Source organism: Tachypleus tridentatus, chromosome 9, assembly GCF_004210375.1.
Source record: "Tachypleus tridentatus isolate NWPU-2018 chromosome 9, ASM421037v1, whole genome shotgun sequence".
Lineage (NCBI taxonomy): Eukaryota > Metazoa > Arthropoda > Merostomata > Xiphosura > Limulidae > Tachypleus > Tachypleus tridentatus.
In genome coordinates, this window is record NC_134833.1 from 67,292,011 (window position 1) to 67,306,878 (window position 14,868).

The following is a 14,868-nucleotide window of genomic DNA, read 5'->3' on the forward strand; positions in this document are numbered from 1 at the left end:
GGAAAGACCGAACTTGGCCCACTAGCTAGCATCCTCAATTATGAATATGGATGTTTAATGCTCTCTTCTTGTTACCATAATTAAAAACAAAAACACGTTTCCAACTTTAAGGCTCTGAAACATGATAATGTTGCCAAGCAAATCCTAGTATCCTTTCAGGAAAGAGTAAGTAAGAAGTTGGTGGTGGGTACTGCCTATTAGTTGCTTTCGTTCTAGTCTATCTGTTCAAAATTAGGGTCGAATAGCAAAAATAGCTGATAGATAGATTAGCGCAAACGTCTAAAAACAAATATATTAAACAATATTGTAAATTCAATGTGAAATACAAAGAAACCCAAAAAACCCTGTCTTGAATCGAAGACAAAAGGAGTCTAATATAGAGAATTAAAACAATAATAACACCATAAACTTAAACAGTATCAAAATCTCAACTTTAAAAACTAAAATCAATGAACTAAACACAAACTTAAAAAGGGAAAATTGGAACTTCATTAGAATACAAAATACAAATTGGAACTTCATTAGAACCCAATTAATAAGACATTGCAACAGACGGCTACTGTTGTTATGGAACTTCATTAGAACCCAATTAATAAGACATTACAACAGATGGATAATGTTATTATGGGACTTCATTAGAACCAATGTTAGTAAGACATTACAACAGATGGCTGCTATTGTTACGGGATTCCATCAGAACCAATTGGTAAGATATTGAAACAGACAGATGCATTTGTTATTGGGGCTCCACTTTCAGGATGAGAGTTGGTGTATTTTCCCTCATATTGTCTATTCTTTGCCATTTAAGTCCAGGAAAGACATCATATAAATTACAGAGAAACTGAACTCTCTTCACTTAATGTATGACGTCATTTTCATATATTATAATGCTAGCAAATTATTCCATTCAGTAGTGATTTTATCTCTAGAACTTTCCTCACAATGTGACGTTGGCTAATTCTGTCAAAGAAGATAGCGTGACTGCTTCAACAGTTGCCACATTATTTCAGTTATTTTCCTTGGTTGATTGCATAGGTTCAGAAGCCAAGAGCAATTTTACCATGTGAAAAGCATTGATCTCTCGAGTCAAACTTTCCAGAGTGAGTGATGGACTTTGTTTCTGATCAGGTCAGTTACTAAATCAAATGGGTCAAACGTAACTTATTACTTGATAAGTCAAAAGTTATGAATGTTAAAATCCAAAAGTCATAGCTTCATGCACTGAAAGTCATCGTTACCAAGTTCAAATCACCTTAACCAGGTTTGATTCAAACCTTTGAACTTACAAATATTTCTGTGAATCATTTGGATACCTCGTGACGTTGTACAATATTACTGTTCAATATATTGATATTAGATATTGTTTTCTTGTGTATTGCGTTAAAATAATAAATAAATAACATTCAACGTTACATTATATATACGCGATTAACAATATTTTAATTCAGGCCAACCTATGGCTTCTACAATGTTGACTCTATATGTTTCTGGCATCAGTTAGGTTACCGAACTGTTATATTGAATGACATTTTGATTTCTTATAACGTTATACAACGTCACAGTCCAATAGAATTGCATCAAACAGTTAAATGAATGCAATGGCAATGAATTTTATTCCAAGTTAATTTTGCTTTAATTTTTATTTTGAGAATTACAACTACTCACACGTTAGCGCATTTTTTAAATGTAAGAACAGAAATATTGACATTATGTGTCCTGCCGAAGGTGTGTGTGTTCTTTCTTATAGAAAAGCAACATCTGCTTTGTCCACCGTGAAGAATGAAACCCCTGTTAGTGATTTACCAGAGTATCCTGCCAAAGGAAGCTAGAATTACCTGTTTTAATATTTGTTACTTTCACATCGTTTGAGGAAAAACTTAGATTTATTTTTACATATAGTACGATTCGTACTACATCGTCCATACTATTTCCTGTGACATTACAGGAGTAAATCCCTGTTTTACGGAACGGAACAAACTGACACCATCAGTATGGTACATCTCTGAAAACTTCCTAATCCAATGTAATTAAGGACATTCAAACGTTACTTCGGTTAGTAAGCAATAAATGAGAAAAATAAAAATAATTATGTGTAACGAAAATATATAAGAGGTCGCTATTTTTTACAGGTATTCTGGGTTAAAATATAAGTTCTAGGTCGAACAATGGTTATTCATTCTAACTTGTGTAAATTTTTCAACTAAACATAGTTCAATTCTACGTGATTAACTGTACTTCGTATATCTTCATGTATATGTTCATTTATTTACTAGTTTAAATCAGGGTTGTAGTCTGTGGGAGGAATCTAAAGAGGCTACTGTTCTCTGATGTTTAAAATAAATCATTTTCTTGCAAAACACGTAAACTATCTGTGTGGAAAAATGGCCTATTCTAAAAAACAACCGCCATCCACTCGGTAGTGTTGGCAACGCCTCCGTAAACTAGTATACGTGATGCTTGATTTTTTTAACGTTAATTAACATTAATATGTATACAAATAGAAAATATAACATTACAGCTGTGTTTACCTCTTCTGTAATGTTCTATTTTCCAAAAACTAGTAATAAGTTAAATACTCAAGTGCATCTCACTGACACCGACCGTTTCACTGACCTCGTGACTTCAGAAGTTTAAATATCTTAAGGTAAAATGCATAAGAATTAGGCACTTCCTTGTTTACCCGTGCGATTTATAGGTCTGCTATACTAAAGGAAAATAATTAAGCTGAGAGCTATAATGTTCTCGGGTTTCTACTGAGACGTTTGACCTAGATACGTGAACAGTTTCACTAAATCTCCACTATATAGTGACTTTCACTGCTTACAATCGTTCTGCTCCTTTTCCCACTTTACCTTCATGTTCACGTCTTCGAAATACTGTACTTCTATTTAAATTCAACAGTTTACATATTCGAAGGCTTCGAGTGGTAAATATTACTTAATTCAATTCGACTGAAACATGTTAATTATTTTCGCTTAATAAACAACTATGACTTCATGATTAATAAATTCAAAAAAGCTTAATATTAATATCTGAAAAGCAACAACAGTTTTAACAGTTACTAATATTAGATAAATTTTGTTCATTACCTTGAAGAACTTCGCGCAAAGCCCTAGCTGCATTACCCTTTCTGATTGGGAAGTGGTAAAATATATCACAGAAAACCACCTAATGGCAAAATAAGTATTTTAATGGTATTAGAAAAGTATAAGTAGAAACCTTTATTAACACTATGTAGTTTAACAACTTTTGTAAATTTAAAGTTTGTTCTCAATTGTAATATACCTTAACGAATGTCACTTATAAGCAGATATGTGTTTCCTTTCTGTATCGATAACTGGATGAACATTAATAAATGTTTTCGCTTTCATATTACAACAAATAACAAACTTTCCATTATTGGATATAATCCATCAATTCATTCATGTTTATAACAAATAACAAAGTATTCCTTACTAGATGTAACCCGTCACTTGTTTCATGTTTATAACAAATACCAAAGTATTCTTCACTAACGATAACCTGTCACATTTTTCCTGTTTATAACAAATAACAAAGTATTCTTTACTACATGAACCCGTCACTTGTTTCATGTTTACTACAAATAACAAAGTATTCTTTACTATATGTAACCCGTCACTTGTTTCTTGTTTATAACAAAGTACAGTGGAGCGCCATTAAGCCGCGGACCAGTAAACCGCGAAATCGCTTAAGCCGCTGTAGCAAGTCTTGTCCCAAAATTCTTGATGTATTAAATCCACTACCTGGCTTTTTAAAGTTTCTCACACTCTCTTTGTCGTTGATACTGACATGTCAAATGTGAGCGAGGATTATCGCGGCTCACCGCTAATTTAAGAACGTGTAAAAACGCGGCTTACGAATTTAATCCTGGCTTTATAACTTCAAGGGGATATTTAAAAAGGATTTGCTTTAATTTGGGAAATAAATAAAATATATTACAATAGAAATCGACCGTTAATATACCTTATCCGCTCTCTATGTCAGCTTTATGGAGGCCGCCATTGTTACCGAATCACACCTCTTCATACATTAAAGTTAATCCACGGTAAATCCGTGAAAAAAAGTGATCAATAATTAAAGTATTATTTTTAATTCGATAATCCGATATTTTTATGTAATTGTATAAATATTGGCCACAAACCCAATAGAAATTACTTCAGTTTCTGAGCTGTTGGTGACTTCGGCTTTTCAGTCACAAAGGTTTAAGCCGCGTTTAAGCAGGTTGACCCCCCAAATACCGCGGCTTAACGGCGCTCCACTGTATTCCTTACTAGATGTAACACGTCACGTGTTTCATATTTACTACAAAAAACAAATTATTCCTTACTAGATATAACCCGTCACTTATTTCTTGTTTATTACAAATAAAGTATTCTTAACTGGATGTATCCTGTCATTTGTTTCATGTTTATAACAAGTAACAAAGTATTTTTACTAGATGTAACCCGTCACTTGTTTCATGTTTATAACAAATAACAAAGTATTCTTCACTAAAGATAACCTGTCACATGTTTCCTGTTTATAACAAATAACAAAGTATTCCTTTCTAGATGTAACCCCTCACTTGTTTCATGTTTATAACAAATAACAAAGTATTTTCTACTAGATGTAGCCTGTCACTTGTTTCATGTTTACTACAAATAACAAAACATTCCTTCTTAGTAGTAACTCATTACTTGCTTCATGTTTATAACAAATAACAAAGTATTCTTTACTAGATGTAACCCGTCACGAAGAGCCATTAAGTATGTGTTAGTAACATTACTCTATCATGTTACTTTTGAACAGGTGCTTCTTTCTACGTATTTGAGCCTAATGTAGTAAAATTATTGGATCTGTAAAATTTGTAATTTATGTTGAAGTTTCTTTAACAGTACACAAAATGTTATCTTTCCTCACGTGCGATGTCTAAAAATTACATTCGTAAAGATATCAAAACTGTGACACATCTGAGAATATTTGTGGAATTATTTATATATAAATGGATATTACAATTAGACGTTATGGGTTTGGTTTGTTAGATAACGTACTTATTAAATGAGATTTTTAATGTTTCTATTGTCTATCAAAATAACAATTGTAAATATGTTAATTAATGATTTTTTCAAAAAAATCAACACCAGATTCTTCCGAAAAGAACTATAGATTCAGAAAAGAATACTGTCAAATCTAAACAGTGCCATTATGTATACCCGGCAGTTGGTTATTCAAGACTATTTCTGCCCAGTTAACTAAAGTCAGGTCTCAAAGGTACTGGAAAACGTAATACATTTATTGAGGTAAATTTGTTACAAGTTTTCAAACTCTATAAATGATTCAGTTAAACCTGTTTTTACCGAAAGATGTGTTAATTTGAGCAAAAAGTACCCGGGTTTTTTTAATCTAAATTCAACTTGATGAATAACTAAATTATTATAATAATATTGAACAAACATTCAATCTGATTGATGTCAATCTAGGCCTTATAAAAATCGGTGTAAAAACATGATTCCTTCTAAACTAAATTCAACATTAAAAACCACAATTACATCATTAAAATGCAATCAGTTATGCCAAATTAATTCATAAGTTCGAATCAATCCTACTCTGCTAAAATAATTGTTAAGATGTTGCAGATATGTTCTTGTTATTGGATTGAGATATACACTTCTGAGACGAGTTATAAATTCAAGTTAGTCTATTAACCAGACGAAGAGGCTTAGCTCCTGCCTGATAGCCAATACTTTTTAATTCTTGGAAGAAGCCACTCACAGTTTCTGTAGTTGAAAAACAACAGAAGATCCTACCTCGTGGCTACAGGTGGAGAGAGATCGAAGGTGGACGAACGCAGTTCCGGTGGCATACCACCAGTACATCGCTGCTATTATCAACACATGCCACACTTGATGGCTTGACCCTACGAAGTCCACTTTACCAGGGAAACAACGCTCTGGGAAGCGACTAATGTAGAAACCAAACCCACTACCACAGAGCAGGTACATGACGCCTATGTGCGGGAGTAAAGTTTTCACAATGAGATTGTCACCGTAAAGATGAAAACAATGGACTGTTGGTACGACACCGAACACTGCCCACAGGACGAACAGGAGCACTCGAAGGTGGTGAAAGTTATTCGTCTGGAAATACGGGTGAAAGTGTAGTATCAAAGCTCCAGCGGTCAGTAACCCGATGATACACAGGTAAAACACTTTAATCTCGGGAAAACAGTAAAAACCGTAATGAACTCCCGAGGTGACGATCGCAGCTAGGGTGGCAGTGATTCCAGCGAAGTCCCAGTGGAGCCACTTGTAGTATGCTGACTTTGAACAACAACCGAAAGTATGATAAATAACGGAGAAGAATGTGGTGATGAGAAAACATATAATAACAGACGTATTTATGAAAGCATCTTCGAAGGACGGGTGCACATGAGGTATGACCACTAGGGAATTGTAGATGAGGAGTCCCAAGAAAAACAAAAAGCCAATGATATGACTCCAGATGTTTAGTGTTTCATTGGACCACCAAAAAAGACTCTTAGCACATTCTTGAGTTGACAGATAAACACGGTAGCCACTGTGAATAAACGGGTTGTGTTTCAGATAATCGGGAACTTGGTCATATGAGTACATGTGAGGTTCATTACCAGACAAATTATTTGTCAGGTCCTTCGTATCAGGTTTCTTGGAACTTTCCATCTACGTCTGGAACTTACGGTCGACTTCGCTTACAGCGCAGGTAAAATTAAGGTTACCCTACGAAGATATCACGTACATATATGTATGATATCTAGCGCCACCTTCTGGAGAGTGGAGCATTCAGTTCAGCGGAAACAACAGCAGTGTAGCAAAACAACAAATTTTAAGATCGTTTTTCATACACCTTTAACACTTTCATCATAAACATCTTTAACACTGTCATTACAAATATATTTAACGTTGTCATTAATCCACCTTTAACACTCTCATTATATACACCTTTAACACTGTCATTACAAACACCTTTAACGTTGTCACAAATACAGAAATATACTTGAAGTTGATAGATAAGAAACAATACTGAGTATTTTTTCACATACTGTTAGATTTGTTTACTTTATTAATTCTGTCTTCGACATTATGGTTAAATGTGATGTAACACATGTCTATAAAACCCAAAATTTTTGTTCAGACCATAAAATATAAGTTGAGTTTATAATATATCCCTTCTCATGTATTTTACGTCATTACCTTTACTGTGTAAACATAAAATAACAACTACAACAACAGTTTAAAAGTTACACATGATGTAGTTGGTAATATTATATAAAGAAAAACACGGTTTAACCACCTGGCAATACCGGCCTGAATAACAAAGAAAGCGGCAGTATTCAGGGGTAAGTATATTTTGGGGCACTAGATGGCGATCAATATTTCATCAAAATTACTAGTGTTAAAAAGCCTTCTCGCTTTGTTTAATTGTATATTTTATACCGCTCCTACGGTAGGCTAAATTCCTCACGGTAGACACAGCAGATAGCTTAAGAGGCCTTTGTTGTTGTTTTTTTTAAAAAAGAAGAAGTCTATAATTTAATAATAATAGTAAATGGTAAATGATGATCTACAAACTTGGTATCCAAGATACCGGACAGTTTAACTCTAGGACAACAGTTAATATATATTATCTTCATAAACTCTGTTCTGTATAGAAATATTTAAACAATAAGATATATATATATGTAGTTATAACATCTGTATCGTAGATAAGTGTACTTCAACTAACAGACGTAAGTATATATATTAAACTAACGTATTTGTAATGACAAGAAATATTTGTAATTACTATATAAGGAATCCTACTTTTTAAGGGTTTTATTGTTTATTTGTTTGCAGTTAAGCACAAAGCTACACAAAGGGTTATCTATGCTCTTCCCACCACGTGTAACGAAATCCGGATTCTACCGTCATAAGTCCGCGGACATACCACAACGCCACCTGATTTTTGTTTTTTGTTTCTCAGTTACATTAAATACTTATTTTACACGCACACTTCACTCAATAGATAAATAATAACCAAAAGTGCAATATTTGCCCTTGCCAAAAATAAATAAATAATATACTCTTCAGAAATGGTTCGTGATTAATTCTGTAAAGTGTGAAAACGTTGTATTATTACTCAGCGCAATAACTGTTAAAAACCGGTCACTGGTCAAGTGGTGACAATTTACATTGAAAGTTCATGGAATAAATGTGGCTAAGCAGTTAAGATCCAGTGAGAAGTTGTAAACACATCAATGTATATTCATATTATTTGAAGCAGCTGAGTCCATCACTAACATTAATGGTTCGATGTCTCCTGTTGGACACAAAAAATGCCCGATGTGGCTCTGCTGTATAAAATGAACACTCGCTCAAACAGATTATTTCAAGACAATTAACATATGTTATCGTTAATTGGACATTTGTAAGCAAAAATATATATACAGGGTGTTCAGAAAGTCACTGTGCACTTATATATTTATTAACAGACATGTTTCAATATAGAATACAGGAGGCAAATATGAATGACAATTATAAACAATGTTGAAAGCGACCCCCGTTGGCATCAATACAGACTTGGATTCTTCTTATTTTGTTTCTAAACACCATATTGGGATAAAAATCTGAAACATAATAACATATGATTACAAAACTGCACAGTGACTTTCCGAGCACCCTGTAGTATCGAATACTATATATATTACAAAATACAGATAAAAATGCATGAACACATTTTATGGATGTTAGGTTTACTTATTGTTATCTTTAATCTGAGATTAGTTCATTTCAAATACTTGTTTTGTTTGTGGAATTTTCAGCAAAACCACTCGAGTCTTATCTGCGTCAGGCGTTGCTAACTGTGGGGTTATAAGTAGCTAGTCAATACCACCCACCACCAACTCTTGAGTGACTTAATGAATAGTGGGATTAACCATAACATTATAACATCCCAGGCCAAAAGGTCAAGTATGATTTTTGGGATGGGAATTCGAACCCGTGGTAAACAGTGTATGATTTGAGTGCCATAATAATCTGGTCATGATGAGTCCGTATTCTGAGGAGTTCTGTTATAGGTTGAAGTAACAACATTTAGTGAATGTACAAAGCTGCTTTCTTCATTTACTGATAACTTGTGGGAAATAATTTATATATCAGAGCTACATGATTTGGATCTCTTATAAACATTTATATATTATAATTATATATATATATATAACGAGGTCTGTTCAAAAAATACGCGGACTGTTTGAATTGCGCGGTTCCAGTTGGTTCCAGGGGAATCCGCTTGGTGTCGCTAGGTTCGCACAGATCAGCTGATTACGACGCCATTTCCCGATTGCAAATATCTTCATTTGTGTATTAGCTACGCGGTTTTAAGTGAAGTGCGATTTTTTCGTTTGGCGGATTTCAGAATGAATGACATGAAGGGGCAACGACTTGCTGTGAAATTTTGTGTTAAACTTGGAAAATCTGTGACTGAAACTTTTGCTATGCTTAACACGGCTTACGGTGATGTTGCTATGAAGCGTACGGCATTTTTCAAGTGGCATGAACGTTTTAAGGATGGTCGACAGTCCATTGAAGATGATGAGCGTCCTAGACGTCCTTCCACGTCAACTGACGACCCACACGTCGACAAAATCAACACCCTGGTGCGGGCAAATCGACGTCTGACTATCAGGGAGCTTGCTGAAGAGTGTGGGATATCAGTTGGATCTTGTTACGAGATTTTGACCGAAAAATTGAAGATGCACCGCGTTGCTGCGAAATTTGATGACGGACGAACAAAAAGCCTATCGCATCCAGATTTGTCAGGAACTGCTTGATCGTTCAGAAGAAGATGAAAACTTCTTGTCAAGGATCATAACAGGTGATAAATCATGGGTTTATGGCTATGACATTAAAACGAAGGTCCAATCGTTCCAGTGGATGGGTGAAACATCCGCCAGACCCAAAAAAGCTCGCCAAGTTCGATCCAAGGTCAAGGTGATGCTGACAGTTTTCTTCGATACTAAGGGTGTTGTTCACCACGAGTACCTCCCCGAAGGCTCCACAGTGAACCAGACTTACTACATTGAAGTTCTGAAACGTCTGAGGGACGCCATCCGTTGCAAAAGGCCAGAAATGTGGAGGAGTGGCGACTGGTTTTTCCATCACGACAACGCTCCAGCCCATTCAGCCCTCAGAACTCGTGAGTTTTTGGCCAAACACTCGATCACTGTTCTTTCCCCCCTCCCTACTCACCTGAACTTGCTCCTTGCGATTTTTTCTTGTTCCCCAAACTCAAAAGACCCTTGAAAGGAAGAAGATTTGAGACGATTCCCGAGATTAAGGCAAATGCGATGAAGGAGCTGGAGGACATTACAAAAAAAGCGTACCAGGACTGTTTCAACAAGTGGAAACATCGTTGGGATAAGTGTGTGCGTTGGGGAGGAGAGTACTTTGAAGGGGTCCCAGACCTGTAACTTCTAAATAAAGTACATTTTGTTTTATGACGTCAGTCCGCGTTTTTAACAGACCTCGTATACTTGTATGCTCATAGCTAATCTATATATATATATACATATATACATATATGTGTTGAATATGCTATAAACGTTACCCCTGTTATCAAGTACAGGTAATTATAGTAATATTTTGTTTTATATTTTATAATGTATACTTATCTATACTTGCATGGATTATAATAAATTATGTAAGAAATAAGATTTGCAGAAAATACGACTTAAATTACTGAAATTAAATTCAAATCATAAAACACATTAAATGACACATCCAAATCATAGAACACATGAAATAACCAATCAAAATCATAGAACACATTAAACAACATATCAATATCATAGAACACATTAAATAACATATCAAAAATCATAGAACATATTAAATGGCACATCAAAATCATAGAACACATTAAATAATGCATCAAAATAATAGAACACATTCTATAACACATCAAAATCATACAACACATTATATAACACATCAAAATCATAGAACCAATAAAGGCCATAAAACTGTAAGTTCAAAATCAGTTAAATTAAATAATTTAAACCAAAATCACATTAAAAATTAAACTAAGTCTAAAACAATGAAAATCATAATTAGAAAATTAAAGTAAATCAAAATTAAACTATGAAATAGACTTTAAGTTTCAGTCAGTCAACACATTAGAAACAAAATTAATGACAGATGTTAAGTATCATAAACCATTAGTCCCCTCTGGTACAGCGGTAAGTCTACGGATTTACAACGCTAAAATCAGGGGTTCGATTCCCCTTAGTGGACTCAGCAGATAGCCTGATGTGGCTTTGCTATAAGAAAAACACAAACCAAATATAAACCACTAAAGATACAGAATATAATAATCATGATGATGATGAAAACATTTACATTCATTCGAAGACTGATTATACAGTACCGCAGGTCTTCTTGTGGGTATGATTTATACAGGATTCAGTTCATCTCAGAACCGTCCTCCCATGACTATAACCTGTCCTGTTATTACAAGTGCTGATTTATGAGTATCGGATCAGCACCATAACTAATAAGGCAGGTAGTTGATTGACACAAGCGACTTCAAATGTGCAGCACATTTCCCATGTGTATGTTTGGTGTGCTTTAGGCTGAGGTCTACTGGACAGATTACCACAACAATCTCTCAGCTGCAGGCCACTGTGGGTGATTTATAAGATTGTGGTTCCATTAACAAAATGAGACTGAAACAACACCTGAGGTAGAAATAATGTGACCACAGGTGTAAGCTTGATAAATGGTAACCTAACATCAGTAGATTAACAAACTGGCAGTGTCAACATCTGAGACCATTAATGGGTGTGTGCTGCCAATGTGATATCTCCTACCAGTATCTGGTTACGTGTGGTTTCCTAGTGAAACTTTTTCTCTCACCTAATGAATTTAAAAACTCTAAACCAACAAACTCCAGCTTTTTTCCTGATCCAAGTGGAAGATATACTTATTATTCAAAATAAGTGAAATTACATGACTTCTCAAATAAATCCAGAGTCCATACAAAAATCGTGTAGCAATACTACTGAATACTTCCCACAAAACTCATGTTACAATACTACAATGTACCTGTGCAATCCATGCAAAATTCGTGTTACGGTATTGCAGTATACTTCCCACAAAATTCATGTTACAACTACAGCATATCCTACAAACATCAATGATACAGCTCAGTGAAGTTATCTGTCAAAGTTTGGGAAATGTTTGATAATAGAAATCAAACATGTTTTAAAATTAAAACTAAAGCATAAAGCCCACTATGCTGTCTGTCATTTTGAATGAGCAAGCGATCATGTAATGATTTCATTTGATAAAGACTGGCACCAATGAAAGTAATTGTTTATTAGCTGGTTTACTGTAAATTATATAGTATCCCCTGTGTCTGACTTTTAGTGAGATATCCCACTTTTATGAACGTTCCAGTTTGCTATCAAACCGTATTTAATCTGTACCAGTAGTTAAAAGAAAACCAACTAATTGTCTGTGTTTTATACCTCAATGTGGTCTGTACTAGTTTCTGCAGGATCACAGTTCTTTATCACCAACTTTTGATTAAGTTACATTTACGTGCAAACTGATCTATTGTTTGTTTGTTTAAAAGTTAGGCACAGAACTACATAATGGACTGTCTGTGTTCTGCCCACTACGGATAACGAAACCTGGTTTCTAGCGCAGATATGCCGCTATGAGGTACAACCAGTCTAAATACGTAATGTAAATTCGCACATAATATCGAACGTTATTAACCAATGTATACTAGCAGAACATATTTCATGCGGCAACTGACCTAGTTAGTATCCAAGGCAACCGATATCACAGTCAGTTACGCTTTCCACGCAAATGAAAGACTCAATTGCTAACTTAAAGTCTTGGACCAATTACAACTCAAGGATATCGCAAAAATAAAATTAATTATAGATAGAAATGAACAGAATAGAGCTACTATACTTTAAACATCCAGACCAAATTTCGTGACACCTACTACCATACATAATATATGTACACGTAGTCCAATGATGTAGTCTTACAGAAAAAGACAGTAAAATCACTTTCATTATAATGACATAGAAAAGCAGCCGAAATCTCCTTATATTGTTGCCATCTAGAGGCCTGGAATAACTCAGACAAAATCTTACAACATGGTACATTTTGAATGACACATACTAGCAGTTTTTCATGTTTTTAGAGCACATATTTCGTATTGTAGTGAATAAGTGTCTTAAATCATATTACCGGTTTGAACAGGCAGCTTTCCAAGAGATTCATACACGAACACGTACGCGCCATCGTGAGAGGTAAGAAGAAAGGTAGGTAACCTTCACCTATATAAAATTAAACGCTCAACACATTTGTACGAAATTGAAATATGCGGTCGACGAGCATACCTAAATGCATAAACTGCATGGAGACTTAAAAATTTAATATGTGAATATAGTTGACTAAAATTATATTCTAAGGTAGTTTCGGAAAGGAAAATTTCATGACTGTTTCAGTCATTACACTTTTATAGATTATCGTTATTAAAGATAAAACAAGGAATAGTTTTAAAACAAATTTCTAGAACGTTTGTTATCAGTAAGATTATTAATTCAACATAATGTATGGACGATAAGGAACCTTTGATCCTTCAAGACTGTCTTTGCACATTCACACTTAAGTAAAAAATTGATTTCAATTTTTTACTTTCATAAAATTATCAATTATCCTTCTCAAATTTTCTAAAGAGCCGCTGTCTTATACTGCTATCAGCAACGGATTCCACATAGGGATACTAAACTTGGGTAAAATCAAACAAGAGGGGTAAGGTTTCATAGGAAAATGCGGATAAAATATTTTTAAAGGGGGGAGAGAGGATTCAAATAAAACGAAGAAATTTATGTCCTCTCTAATTAAATTCTTAGATATATTTTGATAACTTAAGTTACTTTTTAAAGGTGAACAATATAGTATCCAATTGTAAATGTAGGATTTAACTATAAATCCTGCATTAGAGGTGTATAAGTCGTATCAGAACGCTATGAATCTCATTGTATGACCCATTTTGTTTTGTTCTCGTTTTTAACTTACCTGCAAAAAATTTGGCACACACTTACTATATAATATCTAACTTGTGCTTAAAAAGTAATAGTAATTTGTTATAATTATTTTGTAGTATTTTATGCTGTAAATTTTGGGAAATTTTCTTGTGAAATGCTTTTTATTTGTTTGTATTAAATTATTTTTTCATCGTTTTTTGTTTTGTGCGTATGAAATCATGTAAATATATTTCCTCATTAAGCCTAGATACCGATGTGGCTTTTCTATAAAAAAAGCACACACACAAACACACATCCACTTTTGTAATAACATCTTGTCTGTTTATGTATCTCCATCATTCAATGTAAATAGATATTCGAATATATGAAAAACAAAATAATAACCGGATATTTCTTTTACTATTGATCAGATATCTACTTTTACATATTTAATAACTTGTAATTGATTTGACATTCATCAATTACTTATATTTCTTAGTTGCTTTTGTTCATTAAAATAATTAAATAGCCGCGAAAAGAGGATAACAGACCGATAAACTGTAAAAATGTTAAATAGTGTTCGGAGAAGAAACAGTACTACAAATGTTAGGGAAATTCAACAACATAAACAATATCGAAAAGGAACAGAACTTGCTTGGAACCTTTACTTGTGGAAGCATAAGTTTGTAGAGTCCTGATTAGACCTACATATGTAACAATTTTATTTATTCGCTCTTATTTTGTATCCATATAATGTACACCTAATAATAGTCTGTAAAGAAATATAATGTTTTTTTATTCTCATC

The 14,868-nt window shown here is 34.0% G+C and overlaps 1 pseudogene; it reads right to left on the reverse strand.

The window, feature by feature from the left end:
- Window positions 1–3,127: 3,127 nt before the first annotated feature.
- On the reverse strand, window positions 3,128–6,739 carry LOC143225381 (progestin and adipoQ receptor family member 3 pseudogene; annotated as a pseudogene).
- Window positions 6,740–14,868: the final 8,129 nt, after the last annotated feature.